Below are 27,850 nucleotides of genomic sequence, written 5' to 3' on the forward strand. Positions count from 1 at the left end.
TTCACAATCAGCCGGGGACACAGCTAGGCCAAAGCCCAGACATCTGCTGGGAAGCTTTCTCTTCAAACACCCTTCAAACAAGCCTCCATGCAAGTCAGTTGGGAAAGTTTCTTCAAATTATACATTTCTGGCGCCTAACTACACAGGGTTATATGCAAGATTCTAAAGCAGCTGCTCTGGAGTCAAAGAGCCAGCCCTAAGAGTCCTTGTCATCTATTTGTAGCTAAATCACACTTTGGGGGAGTTGAAAGAGTTTGGAACGAGCTAGAGAGCAGACCTCTGAGTTTTTTAGATGATGCCATTGCTTTTTCTTCTCTTCTACATAGGCAGGAAGGGTGAGTTGGGCTCACATCTCCACCGCATGGCTCACAGGGCCGCAAGACTTGTAGTTACAAGAGCTTTGAAGGATTTCTTGGCCAAGAAGACACGGCCAACAAGGATTTTTATGTTTTGGACCCAATCTTCAAGATTTCATCTTACGGACTCATGCTCTCCGAGTCTCTAGCTGGTCAGAGTGACCCCGAGATAAGTTAGAAAGTCTCTTTTCCCAGCCCGGTGGTCGAAGAAGGAGTCAGAGCTCTTCATTTGTCAGTCTCAAGGTTGTTTATTGCATCTTATCGATAAAATTCTTTCTCCTGTCCTGCCGAGGTCCACTCAGCAAGACAGTCTAAGGCACTCTGCCTCCCCTGGGGTGGTGTTATATTTTTGTACTAAAAACTACCTGTACAATATTTACAATTACTTTCCAATCCCTATCATCTATGTTAGACAGTGAGCTTCTACTCTAGACAATTCTCAAAGTGCCAACATCACAGCAGAAGAGGGAAGCCAAGAAGACAAAGGAGAAAGGCTGGACATGCCCAGATTCCTCCATCTTGCCCCCTGAAGCCCCATTCTAAAAACCCTCAAAATCTAGTTTTCCACTCTGGGATAAATTCACTATCATTCTACTTAAACTTTTGTGGCTGGTCATTCTTCATACAAGGTTGGTGATTGTTTTTTTCAAGGGCTAAATCAAAGGCACAGGGGTCTTGGGCTCTGTGTTAAGGTCTCTGAGCCCTCTGACAGGGTCTCGAGTCCTGCAGGGCAGCCAGAGGAATTTCCTGGGTTCCCCCATCAGGCTAACAGTGTAAGCTTCCTTAGCCAATCATGCTATGACACACAAAGCTACAGCACTGCACCCTAAACTTCTTGTTTACCATTGTAACTACTTTGATTTCTTCCTAGATCTTGAACTCTAAAACTCTAAACTTTCCTCCACTTCAACTTTCCTCCCCGTGTCGCTGATATAGACTAGAAATCCGCATTCTCGCTTCTAGCACCTTAGTTTAGAAGCCCTTTCCAAAGTCTCAGATCAAATCCTGTGTTTAATTCTAAGCTTTGCTGACAAGACCAAAGGTCTGAGATTTCTCTGCATTTGGGTTTCCAACAAAACTGATGCTGTTAGTTGCAGAGTGCCCAGGATGTGTCTTGCAAGTCAACTCTGGCAGGAACAAGGCGGTTGCCAGGGAGCTGCTTGTGGCCTCTGACAGCCCATTGCCCGGGGCTTGCCAGCGCCCCAGCCCCTCAGGGGCTGCCCCAGCCCGGCCAAGCCGCCCGGCAGCAGCGCCGCAGCCCCACAGCAGCTCCAGAGCAGCCCCATCCAGAGGCACCTGGGAGCCCTCAGCAAGGCAGCCAGCAGCACATGGGCAGGAGGACATGGCTGGCGCTTCCTGCCTGGCACAGGGCTTGTGACCATCTCCAGGCACCGCTCTGGCAGGGATCCCCGCAGCTCCGGCCCCTGCCCAGCCGCTCTCTGGGCAGCACAAAGGCTTCAGCAGAACCACCAAAGGCCAAGGGGCTTCTGGCCATTTCCCCTGGCCCACTGCACGCCTGGGCAGCTGGCTGAGTGCGAGCATCCTTTTCCCCCTCCTCCCCTAAGCCCTACGGACCCTGGGCAGCAAAAGAAAGATCCTGGGAGTCTGTGTATGTTAACATAGTCTATATTTACATGGTAGAAGAAAAAAAAAGGAAAAGAAAATTCTTGAAGAAAAACAAAATTCCACCTGACTCAGGTGGCCCCAGCAAAAAGAGCTTCTGCGATCAGTTCTCCACAGAGCTCTGGCAGGGCAGGCAGCCGAGCCATGACAGACGGGGCCATGTCTTCCACGCCCTGCGCAGGTGATTTTGGAGCCACTGGAACCCGGAGATGGGAGCCCGCTCTCCTGACCTGAGGATGCACAGCGTTTGAATTGCCAGGCTTCCGACGGCGAGGCTGACGTCATTCGTTTTGTCTTCCAGGGCTGCGAGAGAGAGGAACAGAGGCACGGTCAGAAGCTGGAGCTGCAGGGAGCCGAGGAAGAGCCCCCTGCAAGGGCCATCCCAGCCGGCTCTTGCCATGGCCAGGAGGGAGCAAAGGGAGCAAGGGGATCAGCCCGAAGCTGCTGGCGACGAATGGCCCACGTGGCCCTGAAATCTCCGTGCGCTCTGCCCACGGGAGCAGAGCCCTCCGCAGCCGGGGCAGGGCTTGCAGCTCCTCTGGCAGTCCCCGCTGTCAGCCCGCTGCCCTCACTCACCGGTGCAGATCAGCTGCAGCTCTTGCTGCTGCCCCCTCAGGTGCCGCCTGGCCATGCCTGTGAACACAGAGCCTGTCACGGCCCCAGCTGCACAGCTCCCTGCCAGCGGCGCTGCCGGCGCTGTGGCCACACGGGCTGCTGGCCCGGCAGCGCTCAGCTCAGCCCATGCAGCGCGCTGTCGCCGCAGGGCACGGCTGTCAGAGGGCGGCAGCAGCAATGCCCAGGCCAGGTGGGGCTCCACGGCGCCGGGCCCGGCTGGCGCTGCCGGGGCAGCAGGCGGGGCCGGGGCTGAGCTGCGGCGGGCCGGGCCGGGGAGGGAGCCTGGGCTCGTACTGATGGCCGCCTCTCGCAGGGGCTCCTGTGGGCTCTCCACGTAGCGCAGGACCTGGCGCAGGTGCTCGGCCGCTCTGCTCCTGTCCTCTGCCAGCTGGAGAAAGTGGCAGGAGGGAAGGGTTGGTGCGGGCTCAGCCTCTGGGCCGGGCGCTGCCTGTGCCCTGCCCCAGCCTCTCTTGTCCGCACGGCCCCGAGGCGCGGCCAGCAGCCGCTGGCGCCGGGCTCCCGAGGGGAGGGGGAGAGGGCCGGCTGCTGCCCGGGGAGCCGCGGTGCTGGCCCTGCCCCGCAGCCCCGCTTGCCCGGGGCTCCTTGGGCATGCGGCTCGGGCCAAGGTGAGCCTGGAGAAGAGCCCGCGCGGCCTCTGGCTGCAGCTGCGCGCAGGGGCACAGTTGCCCGGCCTTCACACTGAGCACCGCCCTCAGGTGCCTTCTGCTGGCTGAGTTGGGGATTCCAGGCCGTCCTTACCAGGCACTTGCTGAACTTCTGCAGTTTCTGCTCCTTCAGCAGCTTAATGAGGTCTCGCCTTTTATGACGACATATTCTGCCAATTTTGTTTTGTCAGAAAAAGGTTACCACTGTTGCTGCTGTGGTGCTGCTTGTGTGTTATTGTATTTACGGGTTGTTGTCGTTAACAGTTGTTTTTGTATCTGTAGAAGCTTTGCTGGGGCCGAGTTATTGGCTCTTCTCTGGTACAGTGAAGGGTGGAGACCTCCCCAAACAGTGGCGAGAAGAGAAAGGGGGGGGAGATATGCAAAATATCTCCAGGACCAGCATGCCATGAAAAGCTACTGCTTCTAGCTTGTTAAACAAGACCCCCAAAACAACGAGCCAACATAGAGTTGCGAGATTGGAGTGATGTCTGGACGTCAGGAACAGAGTGCTGGAGCTTGCAGAGATGCTGAACACCTTCATAGTCCCTCTTACCCTGAGCACGGGAGTCGTCCCGACACCGGGAGCAGACAGGGCGAAGCTGCAAAGAACATCATCTGAGGGGTCACCATGCCCTAAAGGCTCCCACGAGGACGAGACCCCAAGCTCTGCCCCTAGTGGACAAAGCTGCGCATACCCTCCTCCTCCTCCTCGTTGCCCTGGGAGAGACGACGGGAAGCTGGAACCCCGTCTGAGCTGCCCAATCCTGAGCTGATCACTTTTAATAAAGGCATTAAAAGGAGCAAAAGTCTCCTGCCCTATTTATTTCAGCAGGGCTGCTCGTCTGGGATAGCCACGCCGAAAGAGGACACCAGGACTGGCCATCTTGGACCTCCAGGACAGCTGGCTACCAGGACCAGAGAGATCGGCTCAGGACCAGCGACGCAGAGGAACACCGGAGCACCAGACTGGTGAGAAATCCGGTGGCGGGAGTGGGAGACGGGCGAGTGTGTGTGTGAGTGAGACAAGGGCCGGCAGCCGGACCTTCGGAGTGAGAGTGGACCCCTTTAGTACCGCCTTTCCGGACTCTTGTGAAGGGGCTGCTGGGAACAATGGGAAGTGCGTGGAACTAGTGTGAGTGGGTCGTCTCCTAAGGGGGAAAGGAGGCCCCCCGACTCCGGGAGTGCGGAGGGAATAATTGTATGAGTGGCACGCACCCAAAGTAAGTCCTGACAGAGCGAAATCAGGCAGATTGTAAGTCCCGAGAAGGATTTGGGTAAGCTCACAAGCCCTGCAGGCAAAGTAAGTCCTGACAAAGGGGTCAGGCACAAATCCCAGTGAAGGAGGCTGCGGTTTGTTTTTAAGTCCTGATACGGTGAAGCCTCAAAATTGGCAGGTTAGGCAAACTAAAAATCAGGCAGTTGTTTTTCCTGACAGAGGGTGTCAGGCACAACCCGGATTCTTAGGCCGAGGTTTCGTGTGCTCAAGTCCTGATAGATGTAAGATCTGACGTTAGGAAAGTCAGGCAATCAAGAGATCAGGCAGTTGTTTCAGTATAAAGTCCTGAGCATCAGGCAAAAATTTGAAGTTTGGTGGAGGAGGTTGAAGCTCCTTAAACAAGATTTTTCTTGAAATTGCCTGTCAGTAGAGGCACCTTTGGGATTTTTTACTGTTGAGACCTGAAAAATGGGAGGGTGTAATAGTAAAAAGACCGGCAAGAGACTGAGGAATATACCTCCCAATAGTCCCATAGGAGAACTGTTAGAGAAATGGGATTCTCTAGAGGCCACGGAGGGATTAGATAAAGTGAAAATGATCCACTATTGTGTAGAAGTCTGGCCGGAATTAGAGGTGCAAGGAGGATGGCCTTGGTGTGGGACAAAGGATAAGTGGATGTGCCAACAACTAAATCATTATCTGACAGCTCGAGGAGATACTGATCCTGAGCAATTACTGTATGTATCTTGCTGGTTAAAGAACGCTATTGGGGATGAAGGGGTGCGAATTTGTAAGGTACAGAAGAAGAAGGAAGGGAATGAAGGAGGGGATGATGGAATTAGTAAAAGATGGGACCCCCTGGATTATTTGCCTCCTTCTGCCCCTCCACCTTATAATCCTCTTCTTCGAGCACTTCAAACGGCAGGTCTGGTTCTTCCCCCGGCTGCTATCTCATTACCACCTGCTCAAATTCCTCCTTCTATCTCTTCAGCTTCCCCTATGATAAACCCAGTATCTTCTCCAGTAACCACTCCCTCACCACCTTCAGCTCCTCCAGTTCCTTCTGCATCATCACAAGTGCCTACTCCACCTGCTGCATTCTCCACTCCTTCTCCAGCTCCACTTAATATCCACTCCGGCTCTTCTCCCCCTCCTATTGCTGTCCCTTTACCTCCTCCTAGGTGGGACACAAATATCTCCTTGTCCAGTAAACAGCTATCAGCAAATACAGCTGCTGATGTGCAGAAAGTTCAGGGTAACCCAGATATCCCTCAAACTAGTAGTTTGGCATCTGAAGGTGGGCCATACTGTAGCACCAGATCCAAGACCTCCAAGGCAGAGAAATTCTTTCCCCTCAGAGAGGTTCCTATGGGAGGAGTAGCGGGAGGTGTTGGCTTTGTGAATGCTCCCCTAACTGCTTCTGAGGTGAGAGAATTCAAGAAAGAGTTGGGGCATTTAGTCGAGGACCCAGGGGGCATAGCAAACCAAGTGGATCAATTCTTAGGTCCAAATATCTACACTTGGGGGGAGATGAATTCCATCCTCAATATATTATTTTCCCCAGAAGAGATCCAGATGATTAGGGCCGGTGGCATAAGAATTTGGGAGAAAGAGAACAGTCCAGGACTCCAGGTGCCAACAGGTGAACATAAATTGCCACTAACGGATCCCAGCTGGAGCCCTAACCAGGAGGAAGAGAAGAAGGCCATGATGGAATATAGGTCTTTGATAATACGGGGGATCAAAGAGTCAGTTCCCAGACAAACTAATACCAAATTGGCATTTGAGGGTGCACAAGAGAAGGATGAAGCTCCTGTTGCCTGGCTTAACCGCGTAAAGCGTAACTTCCAGTTGTACTCTAGAATAGACCCAGACACCCCAGAAGGTCAAGTGCTACTAAAAGTCCAATTTGTTACCAAATCTTGGCCAGATATATGGAGAAAACTGGAAAAGATTGACAAGAGAAAGACATAAATGAGTTATTGAGAGAAGCATTGAAGGTGTATTTAAGGAGGGAGGAAGAAAAAGCAAAGGCCAAGGCTAAGATCATGGTTGCTGTAGCTAGAGAAAGTGCAGGGTGGGCGGGTCCACCACCAGGAGGAGGCAAGGATAGGCCAGTACTGTCAGGAGCAAGAGGGATGGAGAGATCTCAAGTCCCTTTGAGAGAAGGACATTGCTATTACTGTGGTGAGGCAGGACACGTCAGGAGATTTTGTGGAAAGCTCATTCTCGATGAAGCAATAGCCAGGGAACAAGATCATTTAGGGAAGATCCTTAGAGGTGACAATTAGAGGGTCAGGGGCTTTACACTTTAGGGGACCCGATGCAACATCTAAAAGAGCCCTTGGTAAACTTTGAGGTGGGACCCCTGAATGAAGAATTAGAATTTTTGAGTAGATACAGGAGAAGATAAGTCCTGTCTCAACAAAGTACTAAAAAGTATAGTATAGTGAAAAAACATTTGAAGTTAGACAAAAACAGCTAAGTAGAAAGGATATCCAATAGCACCAAAACTGGCCAGTAGCACTAAACTTGTAACAAGTGATGTGAAAATAAAAGGTACCTTATTGTTGTCTTGTTGTGTGTGTGAGAGTGAGTCACGAAGTCAGCCTCAAGTTCCTGGACAGGTGGGAAGGGGGTCAGTGGAAGTGTGTGTGTGACCTGCAAACCAGACTAGTGTTCCCCAGATGTGTAAGGGAGCCGTAGCTGTAAGAGCGTCAGTGACACACAGACGGCCTCACAGGTGAATGTGCACTAGAGGCAACCAGAGTCAGGGCCCTTCCAAGAGGCCCAGAGATACTGAGACGTGTAGGCCAACCCCAAGGTGAGAGGAGCCACAAAGACCTGTGATTTTCTAGCAATAATGATCCAGTTTGTGTCTTGAGGGTGTGAAGGAATGTGTGAGAGTGAATGAGAAATAAAAGAGAGTGAATGCAGACAAATTAGAATAGAGGTAATGTAGATTGTGCATTATAAGTTTTACCACATCTCCTTAGAGGGAAGTGTATTGTGTAGAAGAACAGTGTGAGAAAAAAAATTAAGTGTAAGGAGCTGAAAGAAAAGTAGTATTTAAGCTGTAAGTGAAAGTAAGAAACAGAAGCAAGAGATAAATAGATAAGATCTTGAAAATAGAACAGAAAACCAGTAAGTTAAATACACAGAAAAATAGGAGAATAAAAGCACTTTGGGAGTTAAGTTAGCTAACAGAAATACAACTCCTTGTAAAATACAGAGTTTGCAGAAGTTGATGAGAGAAACAAACAAGTTATGAAAAAAGAGAAATTAACCAATAACGTTAAACAGAGAAACTGAGTTTTGATAGAATCATAAAATAGCAGACCATCAATGCCTATATTTGAAAGCCCATTTCAGGTACTCTTCATTTCTAATTTGACTGTGAAGACCAGAAGAAAAAGGTTGGACCCACATCACTCTCACCCCCTGGCATTGGACCAAGATTCAACATCAGTTTTTTCCACTCTGGCATTCTGGCTTTAGACCAGACTCCACCCCATTCTCCCTCTGGCATTGGGCCAGAGTCCCAGTTTTTCCCTCTGGCATTGGGCCAGAGTCCACACCACTCTCACCTCCGGACACTGGATAAAGATTCATCCACTTCACAAGTTAATTCACCTGAGTGTACTGTGATTTAAAGTTGACTCTCAGAAAGAAGAGTCAAAAAGACTGAACTGTATGGGAAAATAATTGGTATCAGAGCTCTAACATTGCTTAAAATGTTTCAGGACAGTTCTGTGTAAAGTATGTTGGTAAAAAGTTTAAGACTGTAAATAAGTAATTCTAGTTAAGTTCCCCAATTTAGTTCTAAAGACTCCAGGTTAATCCTCTACAGAGCACTCCCCTAAGAGAAACCAAAATTGGTAGGGAACAGACCAAGAGAGGTTTAACCAGAGAAGCGGGTAGAAGAGACTCTAAAGAGCTTGGAAGCTTCTTCTCAGTGAAATTCCCCAAGAGGCAAGGCCGGATGGGCAGGCTGTGCAAGATGACCCATACCGGACTCTTGGGAAGGGTAGTAATGATGGCTCTGATTGCTGATGGTGCTCTGGGGAGCCCAGGAGAGCCGTGCAGTGAGTGCTACCTACCCCGCTATGAGGAGGAAGAAGTGACTTCCTTGTGGAGAGTCCACATCAATTCTAACCCTGATTGTGTTAACCTCTCCCAATTGATCCTTTATCAGAAAAATAAGAGAATGTATTAGATAGCACACAATACTGCCACTTTCAGGCAGCCACTCCTGGGAGAGTGCCCTGTAGGAGAAGCCTGGTTGTGCTTTGAATGTGATGCTGCTGAAACAAGCTCAGTAGATCTAGTAAAAAGCAAAGAAATGGTGAAAACAGTAAGAAAGATGGTTTGTAACAAGTATTTTGCAGTAAAGTGTTCAGCTACCCAGTAGATCCCAAGAGATCCAAACAAATTAGAGTCTGTTGAGAAAAGAGAAAGAGACAAGTGTACCCACTATGAAGTATATGAATGTTATGAGTATACTGAAAAAGGGATAAACCCCTCTTAGAAAATGAAAGAGCTGTGTAAATATAAGGAATGCCCAACAGAAACTGATAAGACAATTCGGGAGAGCTCTAAACACCTGGTTTTGATCTCTAGTACTACAGCATACACTAAATTGTCAGGAGACTGGTCTGGCAGCTACACAGCTAGAATAATAAAACCAGCTTTCTTCCTATTACCCAAAGAAACTAGATCAAGTTTAGGAGTTCCTATATACAATGATTTAGAGAAACCAAACAGAAGAAGCAAAGTGCAATAGAAATTAAGAAAATTCAAAATTGTAAAAGCCAAGTTCGGACTCCAATATCTATGTTAAACAGAATCATCAAGCTCCAAGGAGTATTAAAAATAAAGAATGCAATTATCAGAAAGATTTCAAACAAAATAAAAAAAATTAGCATGTGTGAATAACCAAGAACAAACTCCTACACTTGATTCCAGTTAGTGAGATAACCTATGGATTTTCAATAAGAGTGTATGGGAAAAAGTTTTTCTCACTGTGTGTATACTTAGAGGATTGCTCTTTTTACTATGCTTGTTTCCCTGTTTCATTGAAGTTGTATTGGCCATGCAGACCAACCTAAAGAAGCCAAGAAAGGTAACGAAATTAAGTGACAATGATTACCAGAGTGCTCAAGAAATTTATAATCAATACAAAAAATTAAATATGAAGCCCATGAGGAAAAAATTGTAAGTTGATGCAAGCTTAAATTTAAGCTCAATCAAAGAAAAAGAAGGGGAACTGTTATATGTTGGAATCCATAAGGTTAGAGGACTTGTAAGAAATGGTTAAAAAAAGTATGTAGGCCTTTGATTGGAGTTTTGTTAGCATTGCAGAAAAGTTTCCCATGCAAGCAGAAAAGTTTCCCATGCAAGCAGAAAAGTTTCCCAAGCAGTAGACGTGACAAACAACAATAGGCCTCTGTAGAATTGGCTTTAGGATGGCAACAAGGTTATTTAATGTATATCTTTAGAAGGTTAGCATGAATAGAACTTTGTTCTTTGTCTCTTATGAATTAGTCTTTGTTTTAACTATCATTGCGTGTGCTGTGTGGGATTAGATAGAATGCTTGTCAATACGTGTTTTCTGTGTCTGATTGGCTGAATTCTAGTCTGAGATGATTTTATGTATTTTCTGTACCAGCCCTGCTAGTAGAGACATTTTTTGGTGTGGATCAGTGAGCTGTCATGTCTCCATTTTGTATTTTGAGACTGATGTGCTGGAAATAAAAGCAAAAATCTCTTCACTGGTCTGGTTACAATGTTATCCATATTTGGATATTTTGCCGCGGCCTAGTGGGTTCCTTTTTTAAGACATGGGTTCCTGACACAATTGGACTTATACTTACCCCGTCCCCCACATTATAAATAAAAATCTGCCTGTTTTTTTGTGAGAAAAAGGTTACCACTGTTGCTGCTGGGGTGCTGCTTGTGTGATATGGTAATTACGAGTCGTTGTCGTTAATAGTTGGTTCTGTATCAGTAAAAGCCCTGGCTGGGGCCAAGTTAAGGGCTCTTCTCTGGGACAGTGAAGGGTGGGTACCTCCCCAAACAGTGAGGAGAAGAGACTTAGGAAAGGGGGAGATGTGAGAGTTTATCCGAAAATCCTTCATTTTTGCCTCACAATTGTCATGAGAAAAGACCACCAAAAGGTTAAAAACCGTTGAGCCAGATGGGAAGTCTCATGCTTATTCAGTGTGTTCACAGGTGGTGTTTGCAGAACATGCCATGCTGAACTCAAAAGGGGCATGGTGCCCTTTTCTGAACAATGGATCTAGACTTTCTCTATACCTCCTGACTAGGCTGGTCTGAGCTCTGGGGTGGCTTCCCCCTCCAAGAGAAGGCCCCTCTTGCCTGCCTTCAACCACCGTGACAGACAAACAGAGATGCAAATCCCCTCATCAAGGAACCAAGACAAGAAACCCCCTTGGCACCCTCTTGGCAACCCCTGGCACCCCCCTGGCAATCCCCTTCAAGAGACTGGAACTGACCCCCCCCAGATCGGGGAGGGGGAGAAAAACTGCCCAGAATAAACGTACCTGCGAGCATTCGGCCATGAAAATAATAGAAATAAACACCCCCTCCTTCAGTTCCTATTATTTTCTCTCCTTGGAAACCTAATTTCGACCACCCTTCCCCCAACGAAAAACGGTATATTTTGGGGTGCACTCCGACCGTCCTCTGAGATCTCCCCAAGACGTACACCAGTGAGCTTCAATGGCGGGACCCCGAAGACGTCACATTTCGGTAGCTATAGCCCCTCCCTGAACTTCTTTCCTCCCTCTTCCCTTGTCTTACCCTTTTCTTCCCCAGATTCCCTAACCAAATGCATATTTAGTTGTGGTTATTATCAATAAAATTGCATTTTGTTGATTTGTTACTGCAAAGCCCCTGTGCCTTGTTGGTTATTTTTTGCACCAAAAAATCATCCGTCACCCATTCACTCAGGCGGACCTTGACAGGAGACATGCAAAATAACCCCAAGACCAGCATGCCATGAGAAGCTACTGCTTCTAGCTTGTTAAACAAGACCCCCAAAACAATGAGCCAACTAAGAGTTGCGAGATTGGAGTGATGTCTGGACGTCAGGAACAGAGTGCTGGAGCCTGCAGAGATGCTGAACACCTTCATAGTCCCTCTTACCCTGAGCACGGGAGTCGTCCCGACACCGGGAGCAGACAGGGCGAAGCTGCGAAGAACATCATCTGAGGGGTCACCATGCCCTAAAGGCTCCCATGAGGACCAGACCCCCAGCTCTGCCCCTAGTGGACAAAGCTGCGCATACCCTCCTCCTCCTCCTCGTTGCCCTGGGAGAGACGACGGGAAGCTGGAACCCCGTCTGAGCTGCCCAATCCTGAGCTGATCACTTTTAATAAAGGCATTAAAAGGAGCAGAAGTCTCCCGCCCTGTTTATTTCACTGAGGAGAGACCCTGGGTCAATATCAATCACAGAATGCAGCAATCACCTCTGCTCTAAGGAGAAATAAAAATCACCAACATAATTTAAAATAGGAATGTGTATTTCTGACAAGGCATTTGAAATCTCTGTCCATAACTGGACTAAAAAAACTTTATTGACCCTCTCGGGGTTTTGTGTTTTTTTACATCAGACTCAGTCCCTGAGAGAGTGTTCAGAAAACTTCTCAACAACTCAAAATTAAATTTAAACTCTGAAGTTTATAAAAGCTTTAATGGGTTCCACTGAGGGACACAGGTGAGAAAGTGTCCCCAGGTTCCAGTTAGAGCAGAACACTGGACGCAGTGATGACAGCTGGGCACAAACAAGGCAAAGGTGTCTCTGGTGCTGAGCAAAGCTGGATGTGGTTCAGGAATGCAAAAGGCCAAGGCCTGAGCCCCAGCCCCTGGCCAGGCAGATCCTGTCCCTCCCTCCTTGCTCAGGGCTCTTCCCAGGATGAGCACTGGCATGTGGGGATGTGCAATGGCAATGGCAGGGGCATGGGGCGGCCCCTGCCAGGCTGCTGAGCAGGGACAAGGAGGCAATGAGGCCACAGGCCTGCAAGGGTCACTTGTCTCCTGCTCCTGCCTCAGGCCCAGGGCCAGCAGCCATGGCCAAAGTGCTGCCCAAGTTGGCTCTGTCAGGGCTGTCTTGCAGCTGCTGCCCTTCCCTGTGCCCTGTGCAGCCCAGGCTGTGCTACGGTGTCCCTGCCCTGCTCCTCTGTCCCTGCAGGCTGTCAGCATCCCCCGGCTGCCCACCTGGCTGGGCCCTTCCTTTGCTGACAGCTCTTCCTCCTGCCTGCCCCTGCGTGCCCACACAAAGCCTTGGGCTGCTCCAGGCTCCTTCTGGGGGATATGTTGCACTACAGCCTGTTGCCTTCTGATGCAAGGCAAGGCGACCTGGTTCTGAGGAATCGGCAAGGCGACCCAAACTCTCCAGGGTCACTCGGGCCAAGAACACATGCAGGCACCAGTATGGTGGACGGTCCAAAGGCCTTTATTGTCCCGTCTTGTCGGGTTTTATACTCGGGAAAGTTTTTTCTCTACGTCAGGGGGTCTTACCTTACTGTAATTGGTTAATAAGGAGTAGAAAGTTACTAATGTTAGGGGGGACTACATTCTTGGGTGATCCCTTATCACTAGGTGTTAGGGGGAGAGGAATCCTGCTGCTTTCCGTGACATCGCGAGATTTTCCGAGCGCCTGACCCTATCTACTACATCTCCCCCCCTTTTTCACAAATGAACGAAGTAGTCATATACATAGGTACTGAGATGAGGCATGAGATTGTTGACAAAGAAAGGGGTTTGGTAAACCTGGGTAGAAAATCTCGTGACTGCCAGTGTTCCCTGGTCGAATTCACAGCAGTTGTTGCTGGCCTATGAACAGGATGTTGGCCCGTTCTAGGCGGATCTGAACGAATGAGACTAGCTTGTTCAGCAGGCATGGTCCGAAGGTGACAGCTAAAAGTAGCATTGCCAATGGACCTATTAGGGTAGAAATTAGGGTGGTTAGCCATGGTGATTGATTGAACCAGGACTTGAACCAACCCTGTTGGGCTTCCCTGTCTTTCTGTCTCTGAGCCAGTCTGCTTCGGAGTTCTGTCATGGAGTCTCTCACGACTCCCATGTGGTCTGCATAGAAGCAGCACTCCTCCTTCAAGGCAGCACACAGGCCCCCTTGCTGCATGAACAGGAGGTCTAGTCCTCGCCTGTTCTGCAAGACCACTTCTGAGAGTGAGGAGACGTACTTCTCTAGAAAGGAGATGGATTTCTTGATCCTCTGCAGGTCCTCATCAATTGTTGCCTGCAGCTGTGACAGTCCTTGGTGCTGGGTCGCTAAGGCTGAGACTCCTGTGGCCGTTCCGGCTGCTCCTAGGCCCAGCAGCATTGCGATAGTTATACCTGTTACTATTTCTCTTTTGTGGAGCCGGCTGGGTTCCTCAAAAAGGTGATACACTTCTTCATCTGCGTGGTACAGGACCCTAGGAACAATCAGAACTTGGACACAAAAGTCGTTAGAGTCATCGAATTTGGCAAGGAACACACAGGGACTCACTGGGACTCACTCCAGATCACTGGCAAACCCACATCCCAGATGCGGATGGGACTACCCACTTATTGTTTTTCCCGTTGGGTTTGACAACATCAGTGCAGACATTGCCTTTCCACCTAGCTAGGGTTGCATTGCCAAAGCAGCTGCCCTGGCCTGTGACTTGACTCAGGGTGATTCCTTTGCGGGGGGTGTTCCATCTGCATTGGTTGGGTGCATCTGCTGTGGAGTAACTGAAGGGAGTGTTTAAAGCGACTCCTTCGTAAAAGGGAGGTTCGACATCGTAACAAAGCCAGCAGGATTCGGTTAGGTTAGGGTTAGATTCGTTCAGGGATAGGAAGGTAGCTTCTAACATATGAAGGATTGGGTCTGAGTCCGACCCGGCTAAACGGCTTATCTGAAAGGCTTCCGCATGGCCGGTTGGGATATCAGCAACCCGTGTGGGCAAGGCTTTGGGGTGGGTTGCGTTTCTCCCTTTCGGCACGCTTTTAATCACTTTGTTGGGTCCGACCGCTCGGAGTGCCGACGGCTGGAGCCTAATAATTCGCACATTCACTCTCTCCTTTGACCCTTGAAGGACTACGGTCCACGTTCTGCCTGTGGCCCAACTAGGGTGATCTGGCTGCAAAACTGTCATGTTGTAGCCTGCGCATTTTTGAAATTTGGGGGTTTTATGGTGGTTTCAATAAAAGTTTCCGTGGAGGAAGAGGGGTGTTTTGCAACCGGTGGGTGCCCAGGTGAACTGTTAGAATTTGTCGGGCTCTTGTGGATCCCACCCAGGTCCCGACAGTCTGGCATCTGTAACAATGGTTTCGCAGCCCCAGTGCCCACAATGTCCCCACCCTGGGTGATTGCAGTAGCTTTTCCCGGGGTTTGAAGCTGGGCACCAGTAGGATAGGTACATGTGTGTGGCAGTGGGGAATGGGGGTCTACCTTTGGTTGTCCTGGAAACAGGTCAGTGATGCGGAGCATAAAGGATGGGGTGTTCGGTGTGGTGATTTCTCTGAGCACTTTGTCACTACTAAGGTGTCACATGACCCACCTGAATGGCCGATGGGGGTAGTGATCTGGGCTGGCTTGCCCTCTAGCAATAAGCCCCAACAGCAAAATCACACAGAAACACCGTTGATGCTTGGGTTCCACCCGTGCGGGTCTCTCAGGCGCTGCCTGACAGCTTGGTGGTCTGTCGCTTACCTCTGGAATGGGGATGTACGCGTCACGAGGACGTCCGACGAGCAGGTCCTGTAAACAGAAACTCGCAACTCTCATCAGTCTCATTCTGCTCGCTATGGAGGTCTGGCTTAATTGACTTAAGTGGACACCACCTGATTTTGCCGTCCTTTTTGACAGCTGCGTACCCTCGCCCCGTGAGCATCAACCTCCAGCCCCGTTCCCATTCGCCCAGCTCATTTCTAATTACAACCGGCGGGCCCTCCTCTAGCGTTCGAGTGGCCCAGTGTTTTTGAATGGGACTGTTTGTTTCATCTCCCCTAGGGAATTGATTCAGTGCTGGCAAAGCGGTTGCCAGTATACGTGCCGGTCTCCTGGGGGATTGGCATTGGCAAAGCCCTCTGCTTTCACCAACACTTCTATCTTGGTTTTCAGGGTCTGGTTTGCTCTCTCAACTATGGCCTGCCCGGTACTGTTATATGGGATACCTCGCACTAATGTGATGCCCCATTTTGAAGCGAACTCTTGTACTGGTTTAGAAATGAAACTGGAACTGTTGTCAGTTTTGATCTGTTTGGGGATACCAAGCCAGGCCATGGCTGTCAGCCAGTGCTGAATTGTGGCCTTGGAGTTTGCTTTGGGGTGCTGTGTGGCTATGATCGTTCCGCTATAAGTGTCTACTGTCACTGCAAGCCATGCTCGAGGCTTCAGCAGTTCACACCAAGTGAAGTCCGACTGCCAGATTTCTGAGGGCTTGAGACCTCTCGGGTTGACCCCGCAGGTCCACAGGGGCAACTTCTGGCAGTAAGGGCAAGTGGCTACCACATGTTTCGCGTCCGCTGTCGAGATTTCACATCTCTTCGCCAGTGCTTTGGCTCCGATGTGGAGCGACTCGTGCAGTTGACGGGCTTCCTGTAACGTCCACATGCCTTTTGCTGCGGCGTCCGCTTTGTCGTTGCTGATCTGGAAGTAGCCTTTGACTGGGTCATGGCTGTTGACGTGAATGACTGACACGGTGCCCTGTCGCGAGAAGAGTGCTTCTTCTAGCATTAGGGCTGCTGCTGATGTCGACACCCCTGGTCCTGCCATGGCTAGGCAAAGCCTTGCCACGAATATAGAGTTCTTTACTATGTTGAGGTGTTCTTCTTGGAAGAGTCTGCACGCCAAGATGACTGCTGCTGCCTCCAGCTGTTGCACTGACAGTGTGGGGTCACACGCTTTGATGCAATGCCATTGCTCTCCTGCCTGCCACACTGCTGCTGTGGTTGAAGTCGTGGAGGAAGCGTCTGTGAAGACCGTTGGTCCTGGCTGCGGTCGACCCATGACCTTTGGCGGTGTGTCCATGTCGACTATGGTCAGCAGCTCAATCCAGGGTGGCTTGGAGGAGTAGGAGATTTCTCCTCCGAAGCCGGTGAGAGCAAGGGCCAGGTATTCCGATATTGCGGCTGACTCCGAGGTCGGTTGCTTGCGGAAAGGGAGGTGGATGCTTGTCGGCTCTGTTCCCAGGTGTCTCAAGGTGAGTTTCCTGCCCTTCATGATGAGGTTAGCGATGCATTCGATTCCCGGGGAAAACTCACGAGCAGGTCTTCCGAGAACCACCCACTGAATGGGTCAGGCCTTTTCAGAAGGTCCTTGGGCCAGTGCTCCCACTCCCCCCTTTGGTGTAAAGTGGATGTATAGGTCCAGCGGCATGGCTGGGTTCCACCTGGCAAGTATGCCAGTGGCCATCTGGTTTTCGATGAAGTTGAGGGAGCTCGTTGCTTGCGGTGTCAGCTCCTTGGGATCCCAGGGGTTCTTTCCTTTCAGGAAGTCATATAAAGGGTGTCGATGGAAGGAGACCCAGACATCAATTTGATCATGACAGGCCCAATTTTATTGATCAGTACAGCGGGTTAAATACAGTTAATAATGAGCTTCATACATATTGCAGAAGTTGAGCTCAGGATTGGTCAGTTACATATCAGCACCTACGCCTACTTCTGCATTCCTATGGTTCTACTTTTGATACTTTTCACATATTCTCAGGATATATTCAGGAATAATCTCTACTCCCTCTCCTCATGTTGCAGCAAGGTCACTGCTGACCTTTCCTTTTAGCTTGCTGACTGCTGACTTTCTTCCTTCAGCTTAACCAGCGGCATTATATCAGTATGGCCTTTCTCAGCTAACCAATTATTAATAAATCTCTCCACATTTCCCCTGTTTTCTTCTTGAGCAAGGAGATTAGTTTGCCATGTTTTTGCTATTGTACGGCTGACCATGTTTTGAATACAGTTAAAGATACAAGGCAAAATAAGCAAAACCACTAAGATTTTAGGTTAGATTTAGATTTTACACCCAGTAGGCCTATAGCATAGATCACAAGGTTCCTCAGCCACGGTCCAAGTTCTAAGCCTTTAAGCCATTCGTCAATTCCTAAACCGTCTTCTTCTTTAAGTTTGTGAAGTCCCTGTTGCAATTCTTTTATCTTAGTGTGAATGGACACCGAATGATCAGACAGATTCATGCAACACATTCCCTCGAACTCTTCACATCCATGCCCTTGTGCTAAGAGCAAAAAATCTACAGCAGCTCTATTTTGCAAAACAGCATGGTTAACACTCTGCACATCTGCGGTTAGCATATCTAGAATTTGTGATGTCTTGTTCAGCTCATCCCTTGCCCAGCATCCTAATTGTTTTGCTAAATTCATGGCTTTATTGGCAGATCCTCCTGGCAAGATAGTTGAAACCACCACCTGTTTGAATGTGCCCCAAAACCGTGGATCTCCTATCTGGCTGCAGTCTAAGTCATGTATGCTACGTTTTTTCCTGTTTGAATTTTGACTCAGCTGCATTAGCAAGGATACATTAGGGTGAAACAGTGACAATTTTCCCAAAAAACAGGGTCCACCCTGTGGTTTAGCTGGTATACCATTCCACGCCCTGTCTCCACAAATCAAAAATATTCCTGTGGGTAATTTCATTGGTGCCGTGATATTTGTGCCGTTACATTGACTGTAATGCTGTGGAGAGAATTTACTCACATTCAAGGATGAATCTAGGGTGGCCCATGTTTCTTTAGGTTGGTTTAAATTCTGAGCACCCGAAAATTTGAAGCTAAACCATCCGCCAGCTGTAGTGTTAGACATACTGGCGTTTGTACTTCCAAAAAGATCCAATTCCTCAGGAGGAGAATGCAAAGAAGTGTTAAGTGATTGGATTAGTAAGCATTGACGATAGCCATCACTCTGACTTGCAGTATACCCTTGTTGTACTGGCAGTGTGATGTTTGACATGTTAGACATACATAAGGTTTGATTATTTATCAAACTGCAAAATTCTCCAGGAGACCATACCGGAAGTCCCACCAGGCGTGTTCGAAATGGGTTAGTGACTCCTCCAAGACTAAGACAAAGTGATGATTCGTTAGTTTGATTAGCAAGTGTCACCCATAAATTTTCCCTTGGCTGACTAAAATGTGTTATTCCTACTGCTTCACTTGCTACAGCATTGAGCAGTATAACAAGAACAAACCTCATTTTTCTTTCTGCTTGCTTTGCTTCTCTTTTCCTTCCTTCTGCTTGCTTTGTTTTTCCTTTCTTCGCTGTCTTTTCCCTGGTTTGCTAGATTGTCTATTGTAAGGCTGAGTCAATTTTTGAATATACTGATCTAATTCTAAATCAGCATCCTTGCTCACAAGTATAGCATGAGATAAGTTTGAAGGCAAATCAGCTTTACAGCGAGCTGCTATGATGCGTGAGGCTTTATTAATTTCAAATATTCTAAGGTTTTCCTGCAACTTCCACCTAAGATGTGCTATAACCACTTGTTCTGCACTCTCAAAAAGCTGTAATCCTGTCCGTCCTGGCAGTCCAGTACTTTGTTCAAGAGCTCTAACCCAGAAATAATTTCGAATCCATCTTCCAGAACAAGATGTACACCATAAATAATCTACTGACCTCTGTGAATACCAATAAATCTGATTACAATCTGCACAATGCAAAGCTACCCATGCATAGCACTTATTATCCTTTTTGCAAACATAACAAGGAAGTGAATACAAGTAGGGACCAGTATAAAAGTCTGGTTCTTCAATCCAAAGCAACCAATTCAATGGTGATGATCGCAAAGCCTCTTCAGCTTTTTTACTATAAGAGGCTAATAGTTCAAGCTCTTTCTTTAATACAAGGTGTATCTTATGTCGTAACCGTAGTTCTTGTTCGTTATCTTCTTCAACAACTATATCCTCCCGAGGGTCCCATAACTGTAAAAGTGTTCTAATCATAGAAAACGAATTAGCGATCACTGATATCCTTATTCAAATGAGACCGTTCCCTTTTTACCTTCCTTTTCTTATCTGTCTTCAATCTTGCTGCTCCTGATTTTACTGGTCCTGCCACTTGCAAACTTAATTTTTGCAACTTGTCAATGCAGCAATCTAATGCCCGATCAGGATCCCCTTTGAAGGGTCCTACAATTGAATGCTGTGTTAAAGGCACTAATTTCCTACACCTTATAGAAACTATACGTGATTTACTTTGAACCTTAATTCTATTTACAATACATTGTACCTCCCATCGATAATAAGCAAGAATTTTCTGTTCAGGAGACTCATAAAGATTTAAAGCTATATATGCGTTTTGCCCTGTTTGTCTCCTTAATTCATCTTGCCAACTTTTGCCCCACGTGTGCTCGTGTTCACAAGTATGACACCACAAATCCCACAATAATGATTGTTCTATCCAAAAAGTTCTTTCACAACCCCCACAACGTAGAGCTATCCAGGCAGCACAATGTGGATTGTGACAGTCAAGGCAATGTAGTTTCGCTGGATTTGTTAAGCAAAAAGTTGATAATGAGTCAATAAAACCAATCAACTCCTGGGCCGTCCGATAGTGACGTGTCAGTGCTCTGTCCACCGCTTCCGAGTACCCCTTCAATTGTAACAGTAGTGGTTGTAGGACTAGAAGCAGTTTCTTCCCCAGTCGTTCCCTGTCCTCCTCCGTAAGGCGATCCACCAGAGGCTGCATCAAAAACAGGTTTAGTCCACTTAGCAGGCACCCACAAAGGCCCTGTAGGTGAGGAAACACAAAGATACCCCCGACCCCAATATAATACTTTTGCAGGTTTTTCCCATAATCCTGTACTCGGGTTCTTATACTTAACCCAGACCTCTGTTTCCTTAGTATTTTCCTGACCTGACCTCAGATGATGTTTCATTGCAGGGGGGGTATCATCTTCCCCAAAAATGCATAAATGGTTAATCACATACAAAACCTTAGCCAAACATTCTTGTGGATCTGCCAAATCTTGATGTTTTTCAATATACTGTTTAAGGGTACCATTTGCTCTTTCCACTATTGCCTGTCCAGTAGGAGAGTGTGGAATACCTGTCACATGCTTAACAGACCACTGATTCAAAAATTTCCGAACCCTAGCACTTACATAAGCTGGACCATTATCGGTTTTGATACTCTTTGGAACTCCCATAACAGCGAAACAACTTAACAGGTGTCTGATAACATGTATAGCTTTCTCTCCTGCCTGAGCCGTAGCCCATATGTAATGACTATATGTATCTATGGTGACATGCACATGCTTGACTTTACCAAATCTGGCTATGTGTGTAACATCCATTTGCCATTTCTCATTTATTTCTAAACCTCGAGGATTAACCCCGATGCCTAGACCTATCCCACCATTATGATAACTACATGTTGGACATGCTCTGACAAGGGCCTTGGCTTCTGATAAACTCAGCTCAAAGTGTTTTGCTAAACCTCTTGCATTTTGATGATATCTACTATGTGCTTCTCTGGCCAATGTGTGCTTGTCAATAGGACAAGAATTATCAATGGGTAGGGTAACCAATTTATCTGCACGTTCATTCCCTTCTCCTAAACCTTCAGATCACTTATGACTCCTAATATGAATCACAGAATATCCTGCATTTCTTTCTCGTAAAGCCTTCCTTAACTGTATCAGTAATTCATACAATAGTTTATTATTCACTTCCTTAATTGCTGCTTCCTCTATTCGTTTGACTACTCCTGCAACATACATAGAGTCTGTGACCACATTTAAAGGCTCCTGTAAGTTGGACACCGCCCATACTACTGCTAGCAATTCCAAAGTTTGTAAGCTATCTGCAGGGTCTGCTGTGAGGAGTTGATGCTTCCATTGTCCCTTTTCTTGCCAGGTAACAGCAGCACGCCTTGATTTCTTTCCTGCATCTGTAAAAACTGTAATAGCTCCTTCTATGGGGTTTTCTTCTCTCAAAGGTCGAGTGATCCAGTTCCATTCTGTCATCCATTGCAAAACTCTAGGCACTAATTTACTAGTCTCTACTTTAGCAGGTGACATCAATAATGCTTCTTGTAAATTCTTTGAATTAATCAAGTACCAGTCCAAGGTTTCTTTTTCCATAGGCAATCTAATAGTAGCAGGTTCTCTACCATCCACTTCAAGAATTCTGAGACGCCCCTTTTTGATTAATGCAGCCAATTGTTCAATTTTTGAAGATATTGTTTTCTTATGCTGTAGTGGTGGTGATAACCATTCCAACACCCGTATCTCCCCCGTTTTCTTTTGCAACTGAGAGAGAGCACCAAGCAAGTGGCAATGGCTATTCCAGCTAGTAAGGTCAATGGGGTGGTCGAGTTGTCGACGAGACACATACCCTTGCTGTACACAGTTACTAATTTGGTGCAAGGCAAGATGATGCTCCTTTGTCAGGTGTACAGGAGTAGTAGGGTCCACGCCTTTTAACAAAGGCCGTAGGGTTTCTAATAAATGATTTGGTATTCCCACAATAGGCTTCAGCCACTGTAAGTCTCCCAGCAACTTCTGTGCATCATGTAGAGTTTTAATGTCCAATTGTAATTCCAGTTTTTGTGGTATTACTATTTGATCCGTCAGAGTCCATCCCAAATATTTCCAGGGCTTTGTAGTCTGAATTTTCTCTGCAGCAATAACAAGTGAATATGCAGCAAGAGTATTTTTAATGATATTAATCTGTAAAGAGGAGAATGGCTGTTGCTGTGCAAACAAAATATCGTCCATGTAATGATATATTATAGTTGCTGGCCATTTGCGACGTAGTGGCTGTAATGCAGCATCAACATAAAGCTGACATAAAGTGGGGGAGTTGCACATGCCCTGCGGAAGAGACGTCCATTCAAACCTTTTATCCGGTTCTCCACGATTTATTGCTGGTAAAGTAAAAGCAAATCTCTTCATATCATCAGGATGCAGGCCAATAGTGAAAAAACAATCCTTTAGGTCAATAATTAAAAGTGGCCAGTGTTCTGGAATCATAGCTGGATTTGGAAGACCAGGCTGTAAGGCCCCCATTGGTTCCATTTGGTCATTTACAGCCCTCAAATCATGTATTAGACGATATTTCCCTGATTTCTTTTTAATTACAAAAATAGGTGTATTCCAAGGGCTTGTGGATAGTCGTAGATGCCCTTTTGTATATTGTTCCTGTACCAAGTCATGGGCATGCATAAGACTCTCCCCTTTTAGTGGCCATTGCTTAACCATCACCGGTGTATCCGTTTTCCAGGTGAGTGGAATGGGGAAAGTCCAAGCAATGGCAATTACCCCAAAGGGTGCTGAGTAGTTAACACCACTCCCAATTGTGTTAAAATGTCCCTTCCAATTAAGCAAGAAACTGTAGGAGGCAGTTGAACAATTGAAAACACAGCAGATACTTGTTGATTCTCAATGCACACAGACAAAGACGGCGATCTGCTTGCCAATGTAAATCCTCCCACTCCTGTCAGCATGTTTGATGATGGGAATAGGGGCCAGTGTTGTGGCCACGCTTCTGGAGAAATGATGCTAGTATCTGCTCCTGTATCCAATAATCCATAAAGGGTTATGCTTTGATGCCCATAAGTAATTTCAACTTTTTGCTTTGGTCTATTTTGTAAATCCACAGTTAAAAGTGTAACACCAGTAGAGCCAAAACCTTTTTCATTCCGTGTTTGCCCAGTAAATGATTGTATTCCCGATGTCATTTGTGATAGTGGTACCAATTGTGCGATGCGTTGTCCTTTTGTAATTTTAATCGGAGGATAAAGGGTGTAAGCCATGATTTGTATTTCCCCTGTAAAGTCTGCATCGATAACACCAGGCAAAACAAATAATCCCAACATAGTTATAGAGGAACGTCCCAGCAATAATGCTCCACATGTTTGTCCATTTAATATAAGAGGGCCCTTTACTCCAGTGGGTATCCTCTCAGGCCGGTTCGTCACTAATGTGACGTCTACTGCTGCTGATAAGTGCAAGCCGAGGCTCCCTGTTGTTGCGGGTTGCAGACAGGAGGTGGCAGCGATGTCACGGCAGCAGCTGGTGTCTCCGATGTCACGGCGGCAACTTGTGTCTGGGCGCGGCCCCCGAGATGCACGCTCCGTGGATGGTTTCCCGACCGGCGCCTACAAGCCGTAGTCTTGTGGGAGCTGGATTGGCAGTGTTGACACCATACACCAGTCGCTCGGCACGTTCGGCGTGTGTGTCCTTCATTGCCGCATCGGTAACACTTGATAAATGGTTTTGAACCTCCTTGCGTGACTGCCAATGAGCCGCTTCGGAGAGGAGCAAGAGCAGCTAACACCTGACTCTGAGTAGACTATGCTTGCTTTTGCAACCCTAATCCTAACTCCTTTAAGGCTTCTGCTATAAATGCCTGTGAAGCTGTTGGCATTAATGCCATTCCCTCTAATGCTTCCTCAATAGTCCAATTTGCCCCTAAAGTAGCTAACACTCTTTGGTTTGCTGGATTGCTATTTTGCAAGGCACACTGCTTCAATAGCGCCCTGCAACACCAGCCTGATCTATAGCAGTAGCTGTTCTATCGATAAAATTTCCAAATGATTCTTCTCTACCTTGTTTAATACCCATATAAGCCGGTAACCCTCCTGGCTCTTTAACCATGTCTATTGCAGCATGCACTAACCACATAGACTCTCTAAGTTTATCTTCTCCCGATATCGTCTGTGCCTCTGTACGTAAAAATGCCTCTAAGCCCATCAGCTCCTTTACTGTTACTCCATGTAATGGGTCATGTGCATTAAACAATAACTGCTGATGCTGAGTGAATATCAACCGAACTATTCCTCTTAAATCATTAGGACATAAAACCTGAGTATTAAAAAGATAATCTAACATTTGCCTAACAGGTTCACTTTTTACTCCAAACTGGCTAACCGTAGAACGTAGCTGAGTTAACAGCTTCCAATCTAAGGGAGTATATTCTGCTATATGATGCGTGAGGTTCCCCTGTGCATCATACTGTGGTGTGTATGTGACCGGACATGCAAGACTAGAAGCTATTTCCACCGCTTCACCATCCCCCATTTGCATTACTTCCCTCGCCAAAGCAGCCCAAGCTTCCCTCCTCTGTTTAGCCATCTCCCCCCATGGATCACGGTGTGCTCCTGGGATGGGATCTGACTCTTTAAGGGTGCTATGCTGCTGGCGCTTCGGTGCAGACACCGAGTTTACGCACAGGGAAGGCAGTGAAGCAGAGGCTGGCTTGCGCGGGGGAAGCAGGGGAAGCAGCCCCCCCGCTAGAGCTGACAGTGAAACCGGAGCCGGCTCGAGCGGAGCCGGCCTGCGGGGAGGAATCAACCCCCCCGCTAGAGCCGGCTCGGGCGGGGGAATGGGCCCCCCCCCGCCGAATCTGTAACCGGAGCTGGCTCATTGAGGGGAAGCGGCGGAGGCAAGGCTGGCGGCGGAGGCGAAGCTGGCTTGCTCCCACCCCCACCATCCGACCCGCCTGAAGCTGGTGGCGGAGGCAAAGCTGGTTTGCTCTTACCCCCACCATCCGACTCGCCCTCCCCCTCTGACAGGAAAGGTGCAGACGGTTCCACTGCGCCTATAGGAAAATCCTCCACACCACTTTCCTGGGGACCCTTAGGCATAAGTATCTTAGTTACAGAAGGTGCCAGGGGATCATCCTCATGACCATACCCTATATTCCTCTTATGAGCTTCTGTCACCCTTTCTGCTGCCTTTCTCTCAGAGACCTGCTGAAGTAACGTGTTATACACCACCCGCCATAACTTCCCGAATTTCTTTGCTGACTTATCATCGTCTAACACTGTATCCCACAGTATTTCCCCAAACTTCTTCCACTCTGCTAGCTCATGAATTGTATGAGGATTAGAAAAGATACCCTTAGCATGGCCATAAGCTAATAACCCTGGTAACTCCTTTTTTAAATCTATCCCTTTTATCCCATGCCGCTCTAAATAGGCGGTAAATAAATCATATGCCGCTTGCCTATCCATACCTATTAATCAGCGCGCGCTGTTGCAGCTCTCCAGGCTCCAGCGGACACGTATTGGCTTGAGTCACCGTTGTGAACCTTAAGGGTGCTTCAAATTCCTGCACCGTCCCGGCTGCAGGGACCCAAACCCAACTTCCTCGACTGTGGCGTAATCCCTTTTTCTTTTAATCCGAGAAAAAAGGGCAGAGATTCGGCTTTGCCCGCATTCTCCACCCTTTGTCGACGGAAGGAGACCCAGACATCAATTTGATCATCACAGGCCCAATTTTATTGATCAGTACGGCGGGTTAAATACAGTTAATAATGAGCTTCATACATATTGCAGAAGTTGAGCTCAGGATTGGTCAGTTACATATCAGCACCTACGCCTACTTCTGCATTCCTATGGTTCTACTTTTGATACTTTTCACATATTCTCAGGATATATTCAGGAATAATCTCTACTCCCTCTCCTCATGTTGCAGCAAGGTCACTGCTGACCTTTCCTTTTAGCTTGCTGACTGCTGACTTTCTTCCTTCAGCTTAACCAGCGGCATTATATCAGTATGGCCTTTCTCAGCTAACCAATTATTAATAAATCTCTCCACAAAAGGGTCCATGACCTCAGGAGGAACTAGGATGATGTTGCGAAGCCACTGTAGCGATCCCACCAGGCGTTGCACGTCGTGGAGTGTTTCAATGTCTCGACAGACCTTTGCCTTGGGGGGTGTCACGTAGGAGCTTGTGATCCCCACTCCCAGGAAGGTCATGCAGGGTCCTCTCTTGATCTTTGTGCTCGCGATCTCGAAGCCGTTGGCCTGAAGGGTTTCCGTGATTGTGGACACCAGGTGATCTACTTGGCTTGCCGATGGTGCAGCAACTAAGATGTTGTCCATGTATTGAATGATGGTTGCGTTGGGATAGGAGTGTCGGACCGGCATCAGTGCTTTGTCCACGGTGATTTGGCATATGACAGGGCTGTCAACAAGACCTTGTGGAAGTACCCTCCATTGGAAGCGGAGGTTGGGCCGCTCGCCGTTTCGAAACGCCATGGAAAAGGCAAACCGTTCTCTGTCCTCAGGGTGCAGGGGTATCGAAAAGAAACAGTCCTTGATGTCCAGCACTGCGCACGGCTGCCCTTCGGGGATGGCTGAGTTCGCGGGAAGCAGTGTCTGGACTGGACCCATGGGTGGGATCGTCTTGTTCACTTCTCTCAGGTCATGAATGAGGCGATAGCCTTCTCCAGACCTTTTGGGGATTACAAATACAGGGGTGTTCCACAGGCTGACGGAGGGTTCTATGTGACCCTTTTGCAGTTTGCGGTCGACCAGTTCCAGCAAGGCTTCCATTCGAGGCTCCGTCAGGGGCCACTGCGCAACCCATACGGGGTCTGATGATTTCCAAGTCAATTTGACTGGCAGCGGGGGGTGCACGGCAGTGGTCCTCAGGATAAATTTGTAATTCGGAATCCTAGCAAGGAAAGAACATCCCTTCCCAACAGGGGTGGAGAATTTTGCAAAATGTAGGGGTGGATTGCTACTGTCTGTTCTGGTCCCTTTTTTGTGTGAAGTGTTATAGCCACCAGCTGGGTGCTTTTCTATGCCCGGGACTGCCCTCCCACTCCGTTCACTGGAGGGACTTCTTTGAATTGCCAATGCCCGGACCAATGCGCTTGGGGGATAATTGTGCAGTCTGATCCCGTGTCTGCCCAGAACTGAAACTCTATGACATGGGGATCCTGACTGCCGTAAAGGCAGCATGTCCCCCACACCATCAGGGGCTCCTTCCCTATTCTCATGGCCAGGGCCACCCAGGGATCCTGCGCTGGGGCGTCCCCTGCTGGTCCTGTGACACCGGCGCAGCTTGTGGCGGTGGGGGCTGCGAAAGCATTATTGGTGGTGTTGTGCAGTTCTGGCATTGCCTTGTAGGTGGGGATATAAAATTGACTGCTCCCTGTGGGGGCATGGGGTACGAGGGTCCCCTGCCCCACTGGGGGTTGCTGAAGCTGGGCTGCTGCGCATTCCAGGTGGGAGGGGGCTGAACACAGCCCGGCCACCCCTGAACACAGCCCAGCCACCCCGTCCCTATCCCGTTTCCCTGAAGCCTGGATCTGCATTCCTTTGCTAAATGCCCCTTCTTCCCACATGCCCAGCACGGTCCCCTAAGTTCCCCTTGGCGTGGTGGAGCAGCTGCTGATAGGCGCCTTGGCTGGGGGCAGTTTACTGCCAAGTGACCTGCCTGGCCACACTTAAGGCATGCCATCACACTGGTTATTGCAGTGTGGACTGCTGCTTGGATGGGAGCAAGGTGTTCCTCCTTCGCCACATGTCTTATCATGTTGGCTATGTTAGCCCCAGGTAGCAGTGATCTTAAAATGTCCTTGGTGGCTGAGTTGCATTGCTGGCGTAGGCAGTCT

General features: G+C 48.1%; 1 pseudogene; it reads left to right on the top strand.

Moving 5' to 3' along the window:
* Positions 1-27,850, top strand: part of LOC131569230 (zinc finger protein 850-like) — a 337,185-nt pseudogene that overhangs the window by 23,199 nt on the left and 286,136 nt on the right.

Source organism: Ammospiza caudacuta, chromosome 29 (assembly GCF_027887145.1).
Source record: "Ammospiza caudacuta isolate bAmmCau1 chromosome 29, bAmmCau1.pri, whole genome shotgun sequence".
In the NCBI taxonomy this organism is placed as follows: Eukaryota; Metazoa; Chordata; class Aves; order Passeriformes; family Passerellidae; genus Ammospiza; species Ammospiza caudacuta.